General features: G+C 47.4%; 1 protein-coding gene across 5 annotated transcripts in view; it reads right to left on the bottom strand.

Moving 5' to 3' along the window:
• The window catches only part of ZMAT4 (zinc finger matrin-type 4), a 349,139-nt gene extending 334,047 nt beyond the window's left edge, over positions 1-15,092 (bottom strand). The window contains exon 1 of one of the 5 annotated variants that reach the window (XM_053901052.1): positions 14,917-15,092. The gene's annotated coding sequence lies outside the window, so the exon portion shown is untranslated. The remainder of the gene's footprint in view (positions 1-14,916) is intronic. The other 4 variants (XM_053901051.1, XM_019440709.2, XM_019440710.2 and 1 more) reach the window with 4 other exon arrangements.
• Positions 15,093-22,417: the final 7,325 nt, after the last annotated feature.

The raw sequence follows: 22,417 nt of genomic DNA, 5'->3' as shown, positions 1-22,417 counted from the left end.
ACCCTCCTACCCCCCAAACTGCCTCACACTGACAGCTGGAAGGGAGCCAGCTAAGGGGGGAGGCTCCCTCCTTGGGAGGTACCTGCTTGCCCTAGAATTCATGCCGCAGGAAAGTTCTGCAGGGTCATAAACCAGCCTTGAGCCTGCCTCAGAGCTCACTCTGCAACTCGCAGCCATCATTTGCTTGATTCAGTTCAGGTTAGGGAGATGGATAGGATTTTCCCACAAATCACTTGATTAGTGTGAGAAATCTATGTTCCTGCTGTTCTAAGCGTTGCAGGGATTTTGGTTCCCTTTAAATCTCTCTCAATATTATGGTTCTTGCAGCTTTCAGAGTTTCTTCCCCAAGATTTATTTTTTGAAGGCACTGCACTATTTGGCAATTCTATATTGTTCCTCTCTGGTACCTTGACCAGCAATGTTGGGAAGAAGCATCTGAGCTCTGAAACCCAGAAACAGGGATTCCGACCTTTTAACTAACCATCCTGGGATGGCTGCTCTAGCAGAACCACATGGAATCCGTGATCTGGCTGCTGCTCACCACAGCCCGCTAGCCGGGACCATCCTGGCCCAGCCTTAGAGAGAAGGCACCCCTCCCACCCACACCATTGTCACCCCGCATTCCCACAGATTCCTGCAACCTTGCTATATTCTAGGCACTAGGTGGGATACTCGATGACTGCTATTCCACTTAATCCCTACAACCCATCTATGAGATGGGTATCATTAGGTATTTGAGAGGGGGGAAACTAGGGTTTGGAACAGCCACACGGACTCCTTGAGCCAGGCCTGTGGAAATAACTTGGGTTTAGGTGGACTCTGGGTACCTACACCACTGTGTTTCCATATTCTCTACCTTATCTCGGAAAGACCATCATAAATAAGATTTGGAGAAAAGATGAATGTGTCCTCTTCCTCGGTCAGCCCTGAACCACACACTCTTTGCTGCCTTTATCACTCACACAAACAACCTCACATCCTAAGTGTGCACAGTGTTTGGACCTTTGGCCGTCCAAGAAAAGTGCCATCTCCGAAACACAGATGGGCCCGGGGGCAGGTGTGTGTCCTATATGTGCCAGGTTTTGTACAAGGCCACACACCTTCCTGGACTGTCCTGACAGCACATAGAGGCAAACCTGGTCCCTTGGTACACTTCCGGAAGTCCCCCGAGCAACCCCCCGCTGCCCTCAAACTGAAGTTACCCCTTCCGTCCTGCACACAGAACAGTCTGGGAGGTAAGTCACCCACCCTGCTTTCCTGCTGGGTCTGTGATCTTAGATTCTTCTCTTTTCTAAAGCCCCCAACATCCGTTTCCTTCCACCAATCCCGCTTGCCCCCTGGGCTGTTTTCCTGCTTCTCTTCCTTCAGGCATCTAACTAGCACTAAGGAGATGTTCGATTTCTTCCTAGTTTACATGAGGGGTTTCTTCTCAAACTGCAAGGACTTCTCCCCTTGTCCTAGGGCGTCTGAGAAGAAGACACCAGAGGGCTCAGCCCCCACCTTATGGGTTCTACTCCACGTTTAGATCAAGGACCTTCGGTAGGTCCCTTTCTCCCGAGAATAATGTCTGCAGGTAAAAATTAGAGAAAGAATTTTCCTCTCCTTCCCTCCTCTCTTCTGCCTCATAAAAAGATATAAAAAAAAAAAAAAAGAAGAAGAAGTCTCAAATAAAAAATCTTTAGGAGGAAAAGGGAAAAAAAGTGCAGAGAGCCTCCCCTAACTCTCCCTAACCCCAGGCCAGCGATCTCTCTCACCTCACACAACTGTCTGATTTCAGAGGAGGAGTTACAGAAACTCCAATAAGCAATTCCATTTTCTGAGAATACAATTGTGACAGAAAGAAAGAAAGAAAGAAAGAAAGAAAGAAAGAAAGAAAGAAAGAAAGAAAGAAAGAAAGACTATGCATAATGATGGATTTAACTTGACTTATTATAGTGATGTTACAATATATTCATATATCAACCATTATGTTGTACACCTGAAACTAACATAATGTTATATGTCAATTATAGCTCAATTAAAAAAAAAAATACAGCCACACAAGAGCTACCTGGGTAGGCAGCTCCAGGCCCATGGGAATCTGAGACTATTTTTTGAGGACTTTCCATCCACAACCTCATCTTGGCCTTATTAATTCAGTCATAACTCTTCAGAATTTACAGGGCCCCTTTTACAGTGAAAAGCTCAAGTGATGGCATCGGCACAAAGCTTTTAATTTTGATTTAGAGACTCAGACCCTCTGTCACTATCTCACGTCCCACTTCCCTTGTGCTCAGGGGACATCTGTTTCCAGGGCTCTTGGCCGAGGTCCCCTCCCCACCTCCCAGCCCTTGATGTTCCTTCCTACTCACTGACAGAATGAAGCAACAGGAGAGAGTCACCACTCTGATCTCCACCCACCCCACCACACCCCACGTCCACCCACACACCCAACTGCCTTCTGACCATGGCTGTCCTTCCCTCCCTTGGCTGTCCCCTCAGCAGCCAGGCCATGCCCGCCCCATTCACTGGATCCCAGCCCCTCCCTTCCTCCCTCGGGACCATCTCCCAGCAGTCCTCCCCGCCTTCTCCTATGTCACCTTCATGCTCTTGACTGGATGGTTTCCACCAGCATACAAACACCCTGATTATTTTCCCCATTTTAAGGGCGTAATCCTTACTTTGACCCCACACACCTCTACAGTTCATCTTCCATCTCCTTGCACCCCTCACAACCCCACTCTTCCAGAAGGTTGTTTACATGTGCTACCTCCAATGCCTCTCCACCAACCAGCACCGACAGGGCCTCCCCTCACGTACCATCAGCATACTGATGGCTTCCACACTTGTGTTCAATTCTCAGTCCCCACCTACTTCACGCACCAGCAGTCTGTGATCAGATGACCAGTCCCCCTCGAAAATGCTTCACTTTGTTTCAGAGGCAACATTATCCCATAGGCTGCTCCTTCTCAGTCTCATCTGCTGGTTCATCGTCGAGTCCTAGAACAAAGGTCAGCAAACACAGCCCGCGGGCCAACTGCCTGATTCTGTAAACAAAGTTTCACTGAACACAGCCACACTCATTCATTTATATGTTGTCTGTGGCTGCTTTTGTGCTACAAAGGCAAAGGGCACTAGTTGCAGCAAAGACCACATGGCCCCACAAAGTTTAAAATCCTATCTGGCTCTTCAGCAAAAAGTTTGCCAACTCCTATTCTAGATCTGTAAATATTGGGGTTCCCAGAATTCAGTCTTTATACCTCCTCTCTATCTACACTCACTCTCAAGGTTATCTCCTTTGGTCCCATATTTTAAATATTATCAATACACTGACAACTCCCAAGATTTTTCTCTAGCATAAACTTCTCTGAACTCTAGACACATAACCCAACTGACTAGCAGGCATTTCATTTAGATATTTAACATCTCCCTAACACAAATGTCTCACCTCCTGTTTCCCCCAATGTGTTCCTTCCACAAACTTTTCCATCTCATGCCAAAAGTCTTGGAAGTCATCTTTGAATCCTCCTTCTCTCAAACCCTCCATTCAGCCCATCAGGAAATCCAGCTGGTTCCACCTTCAAAATATATCCAGAATCTGAGGGCTCCTCACTCCCCACTGCTACTACTAATCCAAGCCACCACCCACTCTGCCAGGATCATTGCCTCCACATAGCTCTCCTATAGTATGCTCTCAGGGCATGAACCAGACAGCCAGACTGATCCCTTTGAATCCTACACTGTTACTCCTTTGCTCAAAACTTTCCAGGGGTTCAGTGAAGCTCACCTCGACCTCAATGCTACATCTGACACTACAAGTGTCTCCAGCTTCAGGGCCTCTCCTGGCGTGGACTGCCCTTCCCCCAAATATCTGCATGGATCACCCTCCACGGCCCTGGGTCTCTGCTCCAGTGTCACTTTATTACTGAGACCCTCCTGGACATACCCTTTCCACACATACACACACTCCATCCCCTTGCTCTGATTCATTTTCCCCCCTTTCACATATCGGCCTCCCTACATATTGACTTACTTGTTTGCTATCTGTCTTCTCCACTGGAATATAAGCTCTGAGTAGATGGGGACTGGGTCAGTTCTGTCCACTACTCATTCTAAAAACTTAGAAAACTGTGATTGTCAGTTCTCAATGTTCTGAGCAATGAATAAATGAACACATAACATTTCAGGAGCTCACATCCCTGTTAAGGTAACTGAAGGATGAGAGAGAGAAGCACATCATTTCCATCATGGTGAAATCAAAGAACAGGGCCATGGCCTCAAGCTCTCCCAGCCCGGTAGCCTGTGGCATCCCTCACTGACCTGTCCCAGGGAATGGACAGGCACCCTGGTCCCCAGCGACAAGCAGCCTGCCCTCCTGCTGCTCCCAGCACCTCTCTGCAGAGCCTCCTGGAAATGGAGAGAAAGCAGAATGCAGAAATGGAGAAGGGCCACTCTGCAGGCAGAGGGAGTCCTGTTCCTGCTCTCCCACAGACCCCCATGGTCACCAGGTCTGGGCCCAGAGGGGGTGGCACAGCAGACAGAGGCATCAGGCTGCAATCCACCACCAGGGTTACCCACTGACTGCTGGCCACACCATGCTGCAGTTTCCTCTGCAAAATGAGTCTGAGGACCAAGTGCTTAACAATTTGAAAATAGGGGCCTCTGGGTGGCTCAGACAGATAAGCATCTGACTCTTGGTTTCAGCTCAGGTTCATGATATCGAGCCCCATATAAGCTCTACACTGACAGCGCACAGCCTGCTTCAGATTCTCTGTCCCTCTCTCTCTGCCCCTCCCCTGCTCACGTTCTCTTTCTCTCTCTCAAAATAAATAAATAAATAAATAAATAAATAAACAAACAAACAAACAAACATTTAAAAATCTGAAAATAAGGGTAGTCTCAGACTCTTTTTCCTGTCTTATTTGTGTCTTATCACACTTAAAAATCTACAATTTAGACAGAGGCTATGCTTCTGCTTTTCAGTGTGCTAGAAATTCTACCTCACTTCCAAACATCCCTCTCAAGTTCCCCACCTACTCCCCGACCCTGCTTCCTTTTTCTTGCTTTCCCTGTTGGCTCATAACTTTTCCTTCCCCTTCTCCCATTCTGGAAAACCGAAGTTCCAGGTAGGCAGGGGAGGCCTGGCAGAATAGGAACCATCTCGATCCCCCTTCCTGTCTTCCCAGAACCCTACAGGGAAATTTCATGTTCAGCAGGAGCAAAACCAAGAGAGGCAGCGAGAAGGAGGGAATCCACATGAGAACCCCGACTCATTTCCTCCTCCCGCCCAGTGGCACTGTGCCCAGCTTATTACATAGGAGGGAGTCCCAAAAATAAAGCAAAGCCTGGGATGAGGGATGCCAAGGCACTCTCCCAATCACCCCCTGACTGAGCCACATGACCCCTCAGCAGCTCCCAATGTCGCATGCTGGCTCTTGGCCTCAGATGGCCACTCACACCCAGAATGTGCCTCCTTCTGTCCAAATTGTCTTCATCCTTCAGGGCGCAGGCCCCTCTGCCTCCACCAGACTTTGGTGACCACACACGTTCTCTCACTGGCATCCACTTCTCTTGGCACCTCCGGGACTGGGCCTCAGGGCAGGACTCAGCCAGATGCACCCATGTTTTGGAAGTCACCTCATGTGTGTGCCACCATCAACTCATCAAGTATCTGCCAGGGCCCCACAGGGTACTGTGTCCCCCCATCACTGCACCCAGGACATGCAGGCCAGCAAGAAGCCCCTGTCCATCAGGAGGTAGGGGGGTGTCTGCAGGCTCCTTCCATGCCAGCTCTTCTGCCACCCAAACCGAGGCAAGTGGCTCTGCCCTTCCCAGTATCAATCCCCCCTGTGCACAATGAGGATGAGGATGCCTGCCCCATCTGCCTCTGAGGCTTGCGAGCACAAAACACCATACAAACGTGCATTATTATCAAAATAAATAGAGCAGCAAATCAGCCGGGCCCACACCACTCCTCACCCAGCCCCACCTTCTAGCAGGCTTCTCCCCTTTTCCCAGTGAAGCCTGTGAAAGCCCCAAGGATGTGCCCCTTGGAGTCACCCCCCATGCAGCCCGGGCACACACCGCAGGGCCAGCCGGCTGTGACTGCCACAGAGAGGGGGACTCTCGGGCTGCCCAGAGTTTATGTAACAAAGGAAAGCAGCTCAGGAGGCAAAGGCGGTCTGGAAAAACAGCAGCAAATGAGGGGCAGGATGCAGAACCACGAGGGCACCGCCGGAGACCCCTGCACCCAGAGTCCCTCCTCTAAGCATGACAGCCGTCGATGCATTCGCTCAGTCTCAATTAATAAGTGAATCAAGCACAAGGCATGGCTTCTGGGAAGGGGGGAGGGCGGCTCCACACCTTCCAGCTGGAAATCTGCCAGCTGTCCCCAATAACACAAGAAGCCCTACAAAATGGCCCCCTCGAGAAAGGGTACACGGGCTCCCTGCCGCCAAGCTCTGCCACCCGTGAGATGGGCGACCCTGACACAGTCATAGCCTCTCTGAGCCTCAACTTGTCCACCTAGGACATCTGCAGATGCATGTAAACACACCCGCTGCGGGCTAAGCTAGGTCTGACCACTGTAAGGGACAGGCTGGGGACGTGTGTGGAAGGGGGAGGAGGTGAAGAAGAAGGTGGAAGGTCGCCACTGCCCGTGGGCACCATTCCCTGCACGGAGATCCTGCACCGTCAACATCTGAAGCAGACTTTTCGCAGGGTAGCATGTGACTAGCAGGTGCATTTATCTGATCTCACCAAATGGATTGAGGACACCTGGCTGGCATGACTTTTTTTTTTTAATGTTTATTTATTTTTGAGAGAGAGGGGTAGGGAGGGACAGAGAGAGGTAGAGGGGGACAGAGGATCCTGAGCGGGCTCCCTGCTGACAGCAGAGAGCTGGATGCAGGGCTGAAACTCACAAACCGTGAGATCATGACCTGAGCCAAAGTCAAATGCTTAAAGGACTGAGCCACCCAGGCACCCCATGTTAGGACTTTTAGTGGGCAGCATAGTGCCTGACACATTGCTACATATATAGTCCCTGCCAGAGCATTTGTGGTTTGAGTAACTGATTTAAAAAGCAAGTTTGTCTGGTGTGTAAGATAACACATTTATTTACTCTAAGAAATTTGGAAAATACAGAATAGTTTAATAAAAGAATCACGTGTTTCCTAAAACCCAGAGATACCCACTGTTATCACTCTGATATATTGCATTCCATTCTATTTTTCAGGACTGTATGCGTTTTTGTTTTTTGTTTTTTGTTTTTTTACAAAATTGCATTTCTACTCTATTTACTTTTAAGCCTATATTTACTTGATGCACATTATTAGCATTTCCCCATATCCTTATATATTATTCAATGTAACTTTAATGGCTTCCTTGATTTCCATTTTATGGATGAGCCATATTAGATTTAATTAATCCCCCCATACAATGTTTTGTTATAATGATAATGCTGAAAGGAATATCCTTGATTAGAACTATTTTGCACAGCTCTGATTATTTCCGTAGGAAAAATTCCTAGAAGACGAACTGCTTACTGGTTTAAAGGGTATCTTTTTGAGACATGACTCCCGTGTTTGCAAATGATCTTCCCATCAGCTATGTCTGCCAATGTCCACTTCCTGGCATCTCAACAACACGGGGCATTTCATTTTCATTTTTGCTCAGCTGGTAGGTGGATAAGGATACCTTGTTTTTAAAGTAATATTTTAGTTATTAGGGAGGTTGGACACCTGTACGTCTTTTTTCTGGACATTTGTGTTTGTTTTCTCTTTGTTTGTGCTACCTATTCACACCCTTTGCTCACTTTTCTGTCAGGGGACAGACTGATTTTTGAATACTCTACAGAGAAGAGAATTAGTCCATAGCCGTCTTTGCTGACCCTGTCCCCGTGTTTAACAATCCCTCCATTAAGGCATTAAAGTCTAGCTTATATCCTTTTCCTGTTGTTGAAGCCCATTTGCTCCTGTCCTGTCTTCAGTGGGGAGCACTGCTCTCTCTGTCATCGACCCATGTGACCTTTCCTTGTCACCTGTCAGCGTCTCCTCTAAGGGATGAAAAATTCCTCTTCATTTTTGCCTGATCAAGTATAACTTAAGAAGTCAAAGCATCACCCTTTGATGCTGTCCCCTTCTCTTCTTCCATTGCCACAGTCTCCCTTCAGGCCCTCATCATTGTTCACCCAAACCGCAGCAAATGACTTCAGGACCAGCCTCTCTAGCCCAGCCTTGCCTCTCCCAAAACTCACCCCCACCCTCCATTCCACAATTCCTTTGTCCTAAATGCAAATGTGACTGCCTTTCCCTGCCTAAAACCCTTCTGCTCCTCAGTCTGGCCAGCTGGTCCTTCCCTACCTGGGGACACTTCCACCCCCTCTCTCTCCCGCACCCCCAAAAACAAACCTCATGTGCTCAAGATGTAGCAACACCCAAGTATTACTCATAGGGCTCTGACACACTGTGCTGTTTCATGCTTCTGAGTCTTGCAAATGTGGCTGCCCTCCTTCTCACCTCTCCATCCACCTGGTGGGATCCTATTTATTTCTCAGGTGTTCCTCTCCCCAAGAGGAATCCTCTGACCATGCCAAGTAAGGCTAACCATGTGTACCCTGCATCCAGGACCTACTACCATCACGCCCACAACAACTTGCTGTGTCCTAGTGCAGTCTATGGCACCAAAGTTGAGGGCAGAAATGTGAAGTCAGCTGAGTGTCATTCTGGATGGAAAGGGACAATGGCAGTGGGATTGAGACAAGGTTGCCCTGGGTTAGCCCACTCCTCTGATGAATCTCTCGAGGTTCTCTGTGGCTGTAGGCACTTTTACCTTCTGAAGACAGGCTCTGACATCCCTTGGCTTTCTGTCGTTTCTTGTGTTACCTACCCGCTCCTCTCCCTCAGCTACCCCAGCCCTCTCCACCCTTCAGGCCTGTCTCACAACCTGGGCAGCCTGGCCCCTGGCACCTGCTGTCCTTTCTTCCCCTTCGTTTCCCCAACTTCTGTCTTGGCAGTTCCTCAGACACATGTCCTGCTGGGCTGCCTCAGGGGCTGCTGGTCTTCCCAGGCAACTTCCCACAGGACAGGGATCACACACACCCATGTCGTTCCTGATAGACTCCCTAGTGCCTGCCTGAGTGCTGGGCAGAGCGCTCAGAATGCATTGGTTAGCACAGAGACATGCCCTGAACACCCCCTGCCAGCCCCTAGCTGGCCCAGCACAGACCTCCCTGTTTCCTTCCTTTTACTCAGCGACTACGCACGTGCACTTCTTAACTATGAATTTACTTTGTGGTGCCCACTTCACCAATTCATCTTGCTTCCTACAAGGCTCAAACCACTGCAAGGCAAAGCCCGCACAGCCTCTCTGCCTGATTCTTGAGAGCTTGAGGCTGTTTTCATCCCGAGGCTGCCGGCTGGACAGCAGCGTCCTGTTCCTCCCCTGACACCAGAGGGAGCCTGCCTCTGGGCCTTGAGACCGCCCACCCCCTCGCCGCTGTAGGCTCTGGCCCTGGGCCTCCCTGGAGGGGCTCCAAGCATGCCCCAGAGATGTACATGCCCAGAAACAAATCAAGTCTGGCTGGAAGAAATGTGGAATTGCAGCCCCACGTTGTAGAAGCTTCTCTTAGAAATGACAATCTGCATGAAATTCCAAATTCTGTTTCGTTTTATAAAGGTAACTGATGATATAAGGGTCTTATCCAGATCTTATGTGTGCTGGGGACGTCTCATTTCATTCATCCAACAAGGAGCTTGAACTAGACATCTAAAGTTTCTCACCTCCGTAAGATGCAGAGTAAATATTTTTTTTTTCATATCACTCCTCCTCATCCTCCCGCTGCACCCTCATTCCCTCTTTTCTGCTGCAGTTTCTGGCAGGCATTTGTCCAGCTCTGGGCTCATGGTAGTGCTGCCCGATCACCGACTGGAGCTGAACGGTTTGCTGTATAAATCAGGGAAGGTGGAGTTGAGTAAGTATACCATGCTCGTAACAGGCACTCAATAAATACTGCTTAACTGCAGGTGCCCCTGTCTCCACCATTTGCTTAGAGAAAAATCAGGAGCCCAGAAAAAGTAAATGGGCTATTCAATTTGGAAGCAAGGGGGAGCTGATTCTGGTTCTGGCTCTGCCATTGGTCAGTGTGTGAGGAGGCCACCGAGGCCCGCTTCCTCTCCAGGCCTCATTTGCCACACCTGGAAGTGAAAGATTAGACTTGAAGAGAGGGCCTCAAGCAGTAGACAGGATCTGCCAGTCAAGACAGCACCTGGCCAGCCCTGCTGGCCCAAGGACTTCGGCTCTCAGCCACTCTGATAGCCCCAGAGCAAAGGTGAGGCTTCTGAGCAACCACAAAGGGCCCCCCCTCGGGAAAGGGCCAGGATCCCTGGGCCAGACGGGCCCCTCCTTCCGCCTCCTCCTCCAGCTGAATCTTCTGCTTATCCATTTCCTAAAGATCATCACGGAGGCTCCACAACCTTCCCTTTTTAACAACTCTTGCTGACGGAAAATTCTTCCTCATACCTAATCTAAGTCCATCTGCTGCAATTTCTGTCTATTTTCTCTCGTTCAATCCTACTGGAGATGGAGAACAGCTGGTCGCCATCCTCCATATAACATCCCCTCCTAAACCAAAATCAGTTATTACATCACCCTCAGCCTGTTTTTCTTGTGGCAGAGCACCCACCGTCCCTCCGACCTGCCTCCATGGATTCTGGCTCTGAAAGCATCACTGAGCACCGTGGCCCACATTGGAGGATGCTCTGCAAGCTCCAAGTCCTCTCAGAGCCATAACATCCTCAGCTGGATGTAGGACTCCACTGGCAAAATCCAGAGAGAAGGTCAGAGCAGAAAGAGATCATGAGGACATAGGCCAAGCCCCTGACTTTATATACAAGGAAACTGAGGTCAGAGAGGGAAAATAAGTGCAGCACCCAAGGTCAAGTCTGAGGGATCAAGCTCCAGGTGCCAGACCCCAAATAGTGCCAGCACGGGGCTCTGAGTGCCTGTAGCGTGTCCTTGACATGGTAAGAGCAGGACCAGCCTTAACCAAAAAGCAAAGGCTCACAACTGCCCAGACACTCCCTATCCAAACTCCATCTTCCAAATCCCAAGGCAGATGTCTGCAACTCCACTCTAAACATCTTGGATTTCCATTTAGAACTCAAATACCTGCATAAGTGGCACCACTCTTAACTATTTACACCTTAGTATGAATAAGTAGATTTGATCCTTTCTAACTCTTGATAGAGAAATTTAGGGGTGAGAAGAGAACAAGGAACAAAGAAATTGAGAGAATGACAGGCACATATCACTGCTGGCTAATGTCTCCAAGGTCAGTCCAATGCATGGGGACTGCGGGTGGGCGGGCCGCAGGATAGTGGAACAGTGAGGGTCATGCCTGGTGGAATCCCTATGCGTCTAATAGGTCTGTGCTCAGTACATCTGCCCCACCTGCCTCCCAAGGGGTGGCTGCACCACCACAGGCGTTCTTGTAAGGTCTGCATGGAACCGAACGTGGTGAAGGATTGCCTCACTGCTCCCGCAGGGCAACTCCATGTGCATCCCAGAACTCTTGACTTCCCCTGGCTAAGTGTTCCAGCAGTGAGGTGAGCAGGGTGTCTAAAATTAAATCTCAACCTCTAGGGTGCCCTTAAGTGACGGGAAGGAAGAATCATAAGGGAAGGAAGAAAGAGAGGCATATACCAGATTAAGTAAGATTGTTCAGCAATTGTGCAACAACTCCATAATGGGGAGGGAGGTAGGGCGCATGTGCATAAGGAAAAGTAAGTCAGGTGAACTATTACTAATCATTTGGGGCCACGAAATCTTCCAAAGTGAAGAATAACGGGAGAAAATAACCGTGTGTGGTGCGTACATTTCAGAGCCCAGGTTTCCAAACAGCCTTCACCCCGTGATGAATAAACCGAACCATCATGCTCCAATCTCCTCACCTTTCAGGGGCTGCTCCAGATTATTTCAAACCTCCAGACGCACACACCCCCAGGGTAACCGGGGAGTTCACGCAACTACCCAAGAAAAAAAAGAAGACATCTCAACGGCCCCTTACAAAAACGCCTAACACAATAAACGTGCTTATTTGATTTCCCCAAAACAACAAAATTAAATGTTCAAATAGGAAGACTAAAAGGCTCTTCTCTGATAAAAATTTTCATATGTTTTCAATCCTTTTTTCAGGGTTTCAGGGGACAGGTTTCTTTAACAGCAAAATTGGCACAAAATGACGAGATCAAAGTAGGTTGGCAAAGAGATTATTTACTGATGTGTTCATGATGAAAAGAGAGGACAGGAAAGAGGAACAGAAAAGTAAGGAAGGGATTTGACTTGCCAGGTAAGTCACCCAGGGCTTGCAAAGGCAAAGAGACAACCCCTGCTTAGCACAGTAGTTAAAAGAGAGAAAACCTTGTTGCCCAATTGGGGAGAGGAGAAAATGCTAGACCTATGGATGGCGCTTGCCCAGGATTCTGGCTACAGCTACCATGTTTGATGAAATAATGAGTAACAAATGCAATTTTCTGAGCACCAATCAGTCCCTTCACACATAAACCTGGGCCAGGCTTCCCAAGGAACTAATCAACCTGATACCAGAGAATGAATTCTCCAAAGTGGATCACAGCGGTGTGGCTGGATCCTGGATTTCATGCCCCATCCAAGGTGAAGTTGCAGGGATGGTGTTTTGCATTTCATCAATTATTCTTCAGCTCCTATTATGCTTTTTTTAGTCTAGAGTTGTTATTTTAATAATCTTTGTTCCAAATGGGGAACTACAAGGAAGAGGGATGAGGAGGAGGAAGAAGGCAAGTGTTCCAGTGTGTCCCACTTGCACTTTCCAAGCTCCCTCTGCCCCCTTCCCCCACCCTGCCTTTTTCCTCTCCCTGCATGAGTCACCATTCAGGAGCTGGTTTAAAAGCCTTACTTTGAATGTCCTCTATCATGATAGAAATCTAGCAGCTCAGCATCAATTGAAAGGACCCTCAATTTTGCTGCCGGTTTTTTGGTTCCAGGCACCCCCTTGAACTCAAAAGCATTTTCCAGTTTTATGACTGCCTTCTTGAAAACCAAAGTGCCCCCTTTCGAACTCCCCCCCCGCCCCACCTGCTAGGTGCTGCCTCTCCAGGGCTCTCTGGGGCTCACGTGCCCTAGACAGACCACAGGGGTGAGGGTGTGTGGCCAAATATGCCCCAAACAGCAGATAAAAGCTCTGAGTTTACTCCAGGCTCCCAAACACAAAGGCATAATTTGCAGGGCTGCAAGTTTGTTGTGTTTACTGTCAGACAACATGTGCAGAAGAGAAAGCTGACTGTATCCTGACCAAAAAAAAAAAAAAAAAAAAAAAAAGTCAGGCAGCTGTTGTTGTTTTTTTTTTTTTTTAACCATTGTGAGTAGAGCTTCCACAATAACAGCAGCCACCCGAAATAGCTGCTTAATGGAGGTGGGGGACCTGTTGTGGCAATTAAAGAAAAGAAGAATTAAATACTGAAAGTGATTTGGAGAGCCCGAGAAGGGGGACTGTCATCTGCACCTCAGCAGCAAGGGTGTCATAGGGACAAGGGGTTGCTGGAGGATCCTTCCCAGGACTGGGAATCGAACTCCTCAGCTTCAGGTCTAGGATAGAAATCAGGGTGAAGCAATGCACCTGACCCCCGCTAAAGCCCCAAGGACTTGTAAGATCAGTCCCGGACCCGCAGCTTCAGAGCATCCAGGAGGTCAGAGGACAGACCTGGTGAAGTGCTATAGGGCATTCAAATAGGAGCTGCCTGCGCCAAAGCAGGCAGAAAGTTCAAGACCAAGCTCATCACCTTCTCTCCATACTTCCTAGGGGAGGCCTACCTACCTAACATCTCCCATTTGCAGAAACTCTGGGAAAGGAGTTTTCCACACACGCAAATCTGGGTCTCAGAACAAGTGAGGCCCTTGTGGTCCCACAATTTAGAATGCACAAGGGTGCTTCGAGGCTGAACCAGCCGCTGACCATGGCGTGCATTTTTGCTCGAATAGCAATGATCAGAAGCAGTGTAGACGGTGGCTCCAGCACCCTCTGGGGCACAGATGGACCTGCGCACCTAAACAGACCCAACCCCTCAGAGCCTGCCCCTCCCACCAGCCTCCACCTCCCAGAGCCCTTGGCACGCTTAGCACTGGACAGCCCTTCTCTGGTAAGGGTGTAACCTTCACATGGGATACAATTTAGCTCCAACCCCTCTATTTCAGGACACACCAAGCCTGGAAAGTCTTCCAGTTTTCGGGAGCTAATCAATTAAGTTATTTCTTCTCCTCTGACAACTGTTTCGTTGGTTTTTCCCCAAGTTGTGTGTCACACGGATGCCCATCAGGTCAAACAGGACAGCCTCCCACACCCCCAGGAAATTTTTTTTCCCACCAAGCAAAATGAACTGAGACAGAATGGGCAAGGAGTAGGAGGGAGGAAGGTCGCAGAAGTTTGAGGAAGGGCTCAAGTTGAAGGTCATATAGTTGGGGGAAGGCAGGTCAAGGTAATGGAGAGGGGGCAGACCCTATGGAGAAAACCCAACCACCAGTCATGTTTCTCAGTGTCAGCTTTCCAACAATGGGTCCGCCAGGAAGCGGCACATCCAGGGGTCCAATTCCCTTCACCCAGCAAACCTGAATTTACACCCCAACCGTGCAGTCACCCTAGCCCAAGACCAGACCTATTTCCACAGACCTGGGTGCAGCTAATTGCGAAAGTAGTAAACAAAGCCAGTTCTAGACAGCGCAGAAGTTTTCCAAATTGTCAGCTTGTTTTCATCCCAACAAAAGATGGTGATTTCCTGTATCTGTCACGTTTCCTCGCCTAAACTTTTCTCTTCTTTCTGCAATCCCTCTACACATAAGCTAAACTGCAAGCCACTGAGAAGGGGAGAGCAGGAGCCGCACCCCCCGGGACGCAGACAGGAGTACCTTTTCCGCGGAGCAGAGGGGCTGGTGGCCAGAGGCTCGCTGCCCTGCCGAGCCGTGGAACGATGCTGTCGGGATGGAGCACGCTGAGGATTACGCGTTCCCGTCTCTGCGACCAGACCTTTCGGCAGCTCGGCCCAACTGTGCTAGCGATGCACTTAGCAATTATCTGCTGGCGCCGACGCCCCGCCCTCTGCTCCTGCGATTGGCTCTCCAGTCCCGGGCAGGACTGCATTGGTTTCAGCCGACCTCACTCATTGCCTTGGCTCCTACTATTATCTAAGCCATCAAAGGAAATAATTCCATGTTTCATTGACAACCTGTAAGGCTCTCCCCGAGCCTGGCGGGGGTGGGGGTGGAGGGGGGGGTCGCAGTCAGGACTGGGAGTCCAGTGGAGGGAGGAGGGGAGAGTAGAAAAAGTACGGGGTGGGGGAGAAAGAGAGCTCGAGAATGGGTGGGGGTGAGAGGGAAAGAGAGAGAGAGAGAGGGAGAGAGAGAGGGAGCTATCAAGCAATCAGATTCTTGCTCCAGCATTTTAACTTCCACAAAACAGAACCCATAGCAACAATTTTCTGGCCTTCTTTTTCCCCCAACTGGTGAATGTTGCTGAGGGCAGAGAGAAATGTAACAGTGGGGTTTCTGCCTGTGTCAGACAGGCTCTGGAAAGCAGAGCAGGTAAGGGCTGAAAGAATATAGTGCTGGTTTTCCCGGGCCACCCTGGAGGGCATGTGAAGGTCATTTTCGATTATTGGGGGGAAATACTATGCATCTTCACTGGACTTTATCCATCAGTTCTTTCCCTAGTGGTTCACCGAAGCCCCCAACCTGGGAGATAATTTCCCTGGCAGCCTATTCAGAGTCTCAGAAGAGCTGTTCTAAAAGTCAGTGAAAGTCTGGAATTCTTCACTGTTCTCACTGGGAGGTCCAAAGAGACAGGCATTCCAGAGGTAACCATTCAGAACACTCACTTTTGCTTATTCTGACCGGGCTTCAGTTAATGGCTTAGACTTGTGGCATCAGGCAAAGCAAGGAGAGAGGGGGAAAAAGAACTCAAGGGGTGGGAACGGCATAAATGCTTCCCCTTGTTCAAGAAAAAATCATAAAGCGGACATTTTGGCATTTATTTCCCTAATGTATTTTTTTACTATATGGGAAGGACATTATTTGGTAGGTGAGTTTTTTTAAGAAGAAAAAAAAAAAATTTAAGGGGTCTTTTAAAGAAAGCTCCTAGAATGTCCAGTTTCAGATTAGTTAGAGACTAACCCTTCCCCATTCTTCTGGGTTCTGCACCTCTTTGAGCCCAGGCTGCCGTCTGGTTCCTTCCCTGTGGCCTTGAACAACAGCCACCCTTATCACCGTCTGCATCCTCAGAAGCAAATGGCATGTTCCCCCTGCCTTGTCCAGTGCATGCATGCCTGGCTTCAGTAAATATATCATCTGTAAGAGCAGAGCCAGCATCATGTATATATCTTTATAACTCCACAGACAGCACCTAGCACTCAGTGAGTGGACAGACTAATAAAACCCAATTCAAAACAAAAAGTGTGCATGGCACCAGCCTCTTGGAATCGTCATTCCACTGTGAGTACTCATCCAGCTGGGCAGATGGGGAGGGGGCCCGACCTGAAGCCCAGGAGGTAAAAATTCAGGACTGACACTGTGGCCACTGCAGCTAGAAAGTCCCTGCAAGCTCTCGGTGCCTCTGTTCTCTCTGGAAAATGAGGCAGCTCTTCATCAATGCCTTCCTTCTCCCTCAAGCATTGGAGGGAAATGAGATATGGGATACACATTTTATTTGTGAGACAGATACCTACAAAAATTAAGTCGTTTCCATAATGGCTTTCTGAATATCAGTATAGCTAAAAGGAGGGTGACCAAATATTAAGAATTAAAAAAACTAGGACAGGGGATATAGCGAAATACTTGTTTTCCATTTTATTCATTTGTCTAGGTGAAATTCTTATGAAGACACAGTGATGAAATTAAACTTAGCTGTTCATTTAACATTGACACTGCCCCAGAAAATCTGGCATGTTCTGTCATGGTGTAAAAACCGTAAATAACACCTTTATGATTTAAGCAGTAAGATTTCCACGTCCAAGAAAAAGCAGGCTTCAGACTTGTTCCCTCACACTTTGCCTCTGTCCCCCCTAAAAAGAAATACGAGAAATAAACTAAATTATGAGAACTCTCCTGGGCCTCTATCAAAAGTTCAGTTGTCCTTAAAGGAAAAGGAAAACATTCCAAGTGATTTTCTAAAATGCTTTGTCTAAAACAGCTTGTCCTTACATGTACTATTTGCCTTTTGAAGATGAGAGAGAGAGCTGCAAACAGTTGTTTATGTCAGTGCCTTTTAAACTGCCTGGTCATAAAATATTCTCTTTGAGAGAAGGATGATCCCTTTGTGTCCCATAGATCAACTGCTTAATTCTGAGAGTTAGAGAATGCATATTAAGTATGCAGTTTCCACTGGTACTTGCATTTGTATTAAATATCAGCTTCATACAATTTAAATGCATTGGGGTATGAAATGTACCGAATTCCATTTTGTGGCCAGTACTCTGGCAAAGCAGTCCATTTTTGACTGAACAGTTTCGGTGCGTTAGCCGTCTGAAAGGCTTTGAGGGGTTCATGTTCCACTTTGAGTAATTAAGGAAAGAATGTGGGTTTCCTTATTAAAACGCAAATTAAACAGCAGCCACTGGAACTACCATTTTTCTTGCGGGTAACCACTTCCTACAACAAATCACCCTGACCTTCTGTGGGAGGCTGGAGAAACTCTGCGTTTACGCTTGTGTTTGTACCATTTTCTCGGTTATCATTTATTTATGCCAAATTCTGTTCCTAAAAGGGAAGAGAGGAGAATAAATCTAGGCAATGCCAAGAAAGAAGGAAATGTGTGAAAACAGGAGAAAAAAAAAAGAGGGTGACTTTCAACACTACATCTTTGCTAATCGAATTGAGCCACACAATATCATTTTAGTGAAAACATGATATTAGCGGGATTTCTTAAAACCAGCATTGGAGGAAGGAAAGGTTTCTCATAAAACTTCTCCCAGCACACCTCCCTGAGTAGAGAAACTTGGAGGAACAGGCTCACAGCTTTCTCCTCCAGCTGATGGCAGTTGTGAAACTTTATGTAATCTAATCCCTTCTCTCTCCACCCGCCCCCTCCACCCCCCAAATCAAACCTGTGGAGCCAGTGACATTTCCACTAAGTATGAGAGGGGACTGTGGCTGCCAAGAAGGTGTCAGTCACCATGAGCCATTCTTAATGATTTCATTAATTACTAAAGAGTCTTCAGAAAGTTGGTATTAAAATAGACAGGGCACCATGAGGTTTGAAGACAGTAAGGAATCCTTGATTATTTAAAATACCCTGCTAAATAAAAGCAGGTGGTTCTGGTGGCTCAAATCATGATTGTATTTACTAGCTAGACAGAGGTGTAAATCACCTGAAGGAAAGAGAGAGAAAGAGATTTGGAAGATTAAATCGCCCACCGAAATTCTGTTTGGCTTCAGTTAAATTCTTTGTAAGAAATATGGAGCTGAAAGCTGTCATTAAATATTGTCCAGCAGTGCACCAATTGACAGAAGTTGGAGAACTGAATTAAGAAGGTCAGCATGCCTTCTGCGAGGCTGGCTGATCATATGTGGCATGAAACCCCCTTCCAGAATACGGGTCTGCACACATGAATACAACCGTTGGACCCCCTGCCTGCCAGGACCCATGTCCTAACATAGAAATCTTCTGGAAAGGACCCCTTGAACATGCTCACAATACCTGCCACACATCATTTTCTCTTTTGTAAATCAGAGTAATAGTAATTATTTCTAGGGCTGCTGAGAAAAGGATGGCAAAGCAACCTACAAAGGACCACAGAGATGTCCTGCCACTTGGTATTAAAGCAGTGATGTCTTGGCATGGGCTACTATTACTGCGATGCACAACTACTTCGCTCCACTGGTCTGGGATGTCAGATCAGCTCTTGGAGTGGGACCAGTAGATAGATGCGCAGAGGGGCAGAAACCATGCTCCAGGCACAGGGCACAGCTTTGGGCAATGAGGCTTTACTTCCTCCTGCCTAAGGAAATTCACAAAGTGCCCCATCAATGTACGGAGGCTAAGAGGGTGTCACCCGAGTGATCTGCTACAAGCCACAAATATTTAAATATGCATATTTTATGGGGCACCAGCAGGGTGGGAGGGCGGGGCTCAGTCAGTGGGGTGTCTGATTTCTGCTTAGGTCATGATCTCAAGGTTTGTGAGTTTAAGCCCCACATCTGAAACTCTGCTCTCAGCAAGAGCTGTCTTCTAATCCTCTGTCTCCCTCTCTCTCTGCCCCTCCCCTGCATGCGCTCTCTCTTGCTCTCTCTCTCCCTCTCCCTCTCTCTCTCTCCATCTCTATCTCTCAAAAATAAACATTGAAAAAAATAAATATACATATTTTATTATTTTTTTAATTAAAATTTTTTTAATGTTTTTATTTATTTTTGAGGCAGAGAAAGACAGAGCATGAGCAGGGGAGGGACAGAGAGAGAGGGACACACAGAATCTGAAGCAGGCTCCAGGCTCTGAGCTGTCAGCACAGAGCCCAACGTGGGGCTTGAACTCACAGACTGTGAGATCATGACCTGAGCTGAAGTCAGACACTTAACCGACTGAGCCACCCAGGCGCCCCATATACATATTTTATTATTAAAGTCACGCCAATTTTGTATTCCACTGCAAAATATATCCATGTTTGTTTTACTATGTGAGTTAAAGAATGATCTGCCCCACGTATCTGTGTAACACTGAGTTTCCAGGAAGATGCTTCACACGTAGGAGTAGCCTGGGGTTTGAGAAACATAGGCCGATAGTTCCCAGCCTGCCCTCTGTCTGGCTTCTGAAGTAGGGTACCATCCCACCCATCTAACCTATTCCACCCTCATCCTGATGTACCCCAGGCTCTTCACAGCCCCCTCCCATGAGCAGGCTCAACCAACCCCCACCCCCGACCATCCCCTGGCTGCTCCTCGCACCCTGCCGCCTCCTCGTGAGACCACACACAGCCAGCCTTCAAGAGCCAGGAACATCTCTCCTTACCTCAGCTCCTGTCCACTTGGCTGTTTCAATTTCCCCTTCTGGGCTACTCTGCAGAAGACAGGTGCTGGTTTCCTCTCGAGCAACTCCCAGAACACCAGCTTCCCTTGGCTTCTCCCCACCAAGACCCTCACTGGTTTGCTGGCAGAGCTCTGAGCTTTCTATCCTATGTCTTTGAAGGCTCTGACTGCTCTTAAAAGGGAGCCAATAAGATTCCATCAGGTTCCTCTTAGTTACCACCTCCCAACAACAAAAAATAATCTCTTCAATGAGGAATACTTCTATTTTACCACCTAGTTTATTAAGGGAACCAGACACTTTCTCTTTTGACTTTATTTTAGGTTCGTAAGATGATCAAGGCCTATTTTAAACAAGGTCTCTTCACTTGTGTGAAGAGTAAGGAAGAGACCAATTATTACTGATTCCCACTGAGACCAGGGCAGAGGGCCTGGCTTTGTCCCATGTTACAAGACAGATGGGCTAGCTATGAAAAGATGGGCTTGGGATCCAGACTAGAGAACAGTGCTAGCTCTTACCGAAACTTAGGAAACAGGAAGAGCCTCCTCTTGTTGTAAGAGTTTCAGTGAAAGTCCTCCTGAAAGTGAGGGCCACACATCCCTCAAGTTTCCCTCTTATCTCTGAACTCCAATGGTGGATTTCTTCTCATCCCCTCCTTACTTTCTCTCATGCCTCTTTCTGTCCCCTCTTCCTTTCCTTAGGACTCCTGCTTTCCTTTTTAATTTCTAATCTTAGCCCCTCAGGATGAATATTCCCCAAATTGTCTTCTTCCTCTTACAGCCAACCTCTACTGATCATTGAGCCATTTAGAGAAAAGAAGACATGAAAATCTAACCAAATGGAATAAATAAGATTCCCTCTCTTTGCATAGATTGCCTAAAGGGGGAAAAAAAAGAAGAACAAGTGTTTAGTTCTTAAAATATTATAGTCTACAAGGTATTTGTGAGGGCAGAGTGACATAATATCATATTGAGCATGTTACTGATTTTGCTCAGGAGTTGGGTTGGGGGATTATTCTCAGGTAACCTCAGCAAATGACTCTAAAATCAGCAAATTCACTACATTCAGCCCCATTTCTAAGCATGCAGCATGAATGTCTGAGGGGGTTGGAGTATTGAGCAGGGTGGCAGATGAGGAAGGAAAGAATGATGGCGCCATTTTAGCTTAAATCTTCTTAACATTGGTTTTACAAAATGTCTGGGTGATAGAGTTTCAGAATCCAACTCTGACTTTTAGCTATTAAAGAACCGTTAAGAAAGTCTTAAGCTTCCAGAGGAAAGCTTTGAAATCGACACAAGCTCCTTAAGACAGTTTCCATAGCTCAAGACATTGAAGGGCTAGAAAAGAATAGATATGCCAATGTATTTATAGCAATGTCACTGCCATGATTAGGAGTGGCCTTTAATGTTTTTTCCCCAACTTTCAAGGCACTACTGGGCTTCTGTGATCTACAGCTTCTATGAATTGGTGTTCCTTTCATTGTTCTTCCCTCCTGGCTCCATGGAGGGCAGCGTTTCTGTAAGGAAATATGGCCCTTCTGCCTGTGTAAATAGGCACAGTGCAATGACCCAGTCTATGAGCAAAAGGGCACAAATGTTGCAGATTCATAAGTGGAAGTTTTAATGAAGCTAATAATCAGTTGTACAGAAAGGCCCAGCTGGGATTCTCCATCTTGGCAGTTTAAAAAAATATTTCTTGATGTTATGAAGTAAATGTAAAGCTTCTCCAAAACTAGGCTGGGAAAATTCTGTTGGACTCCTCACTCTGATACTGAAGATGTTAAGAAGCAGGATGGGGGGCAGGGGTGCACCTGGGTGGCTCAGGGGTGGCTCAGTCGGTTAAGTGGCTGACTTGGGCTCAAGTCATGATCTCACTGCTTGTGAGTTTGAGACCTGGTTCAGGCTCTGTGCTGACAGCTCAGGGCCTAGAGACTGCTTCAGATTCTGTGTCTCCCTCTCTCTGCCCCTCCCCTGCTTGCATTCTGTCTCTCTATCTCTCTCAAAAATAAACAAATTAAAAAAAAAAAAAAAAAGAAAGAAACAGGGAGGGGAGAGTCAAAAACAAACATTTATCAAAGAGGCCTGACCAATAAAACATTTTAAAAGCCAAAATCAACGAAAGGAATATTTGTTGTTCAAAATGTAATGATAATGGAAGTTGAGGAAATCCAAGAGTATCTTCCTGACCTGACCAGAGCACAGCGTCTGATACACACTACAGCTCCATAAGCATTTTTTGAAGAATGGATGAGTGGATGAATGAATTATATCACTGGCTTAAACCTTGGGCCCATTTACCATGATTTTCATCTTCTGCAGTAACAAATTATATGTTTGTAGGAGGGAATGATTTCCTTTCTGGACTTCACATTTAAAGATTAGGAATGCCCCTTAACCATCA

The sequence above is a fragment of the Panthera pardus genome, unplaced genomic scaffold (genome assembly GCF_024362965.1).
Source record: "Panthera pardus isolate Hobbes unplaced genomic scaffold, ASM2436296v1 HiC_scaffold_13, whole genome shotgun sequence".
In the NCBI taxonomy this organism is placed as follows: domain Eukaryota; kingdom Metazoa; phylum Chordata; class Mammalia; order Carnivora; family Felidae; genus Panthera; species Panthera pardus.
Note: the sequence above shows the minus strand (reverse complement) of the source record. Positions and strands in the feature narration are given on the sequence as shown.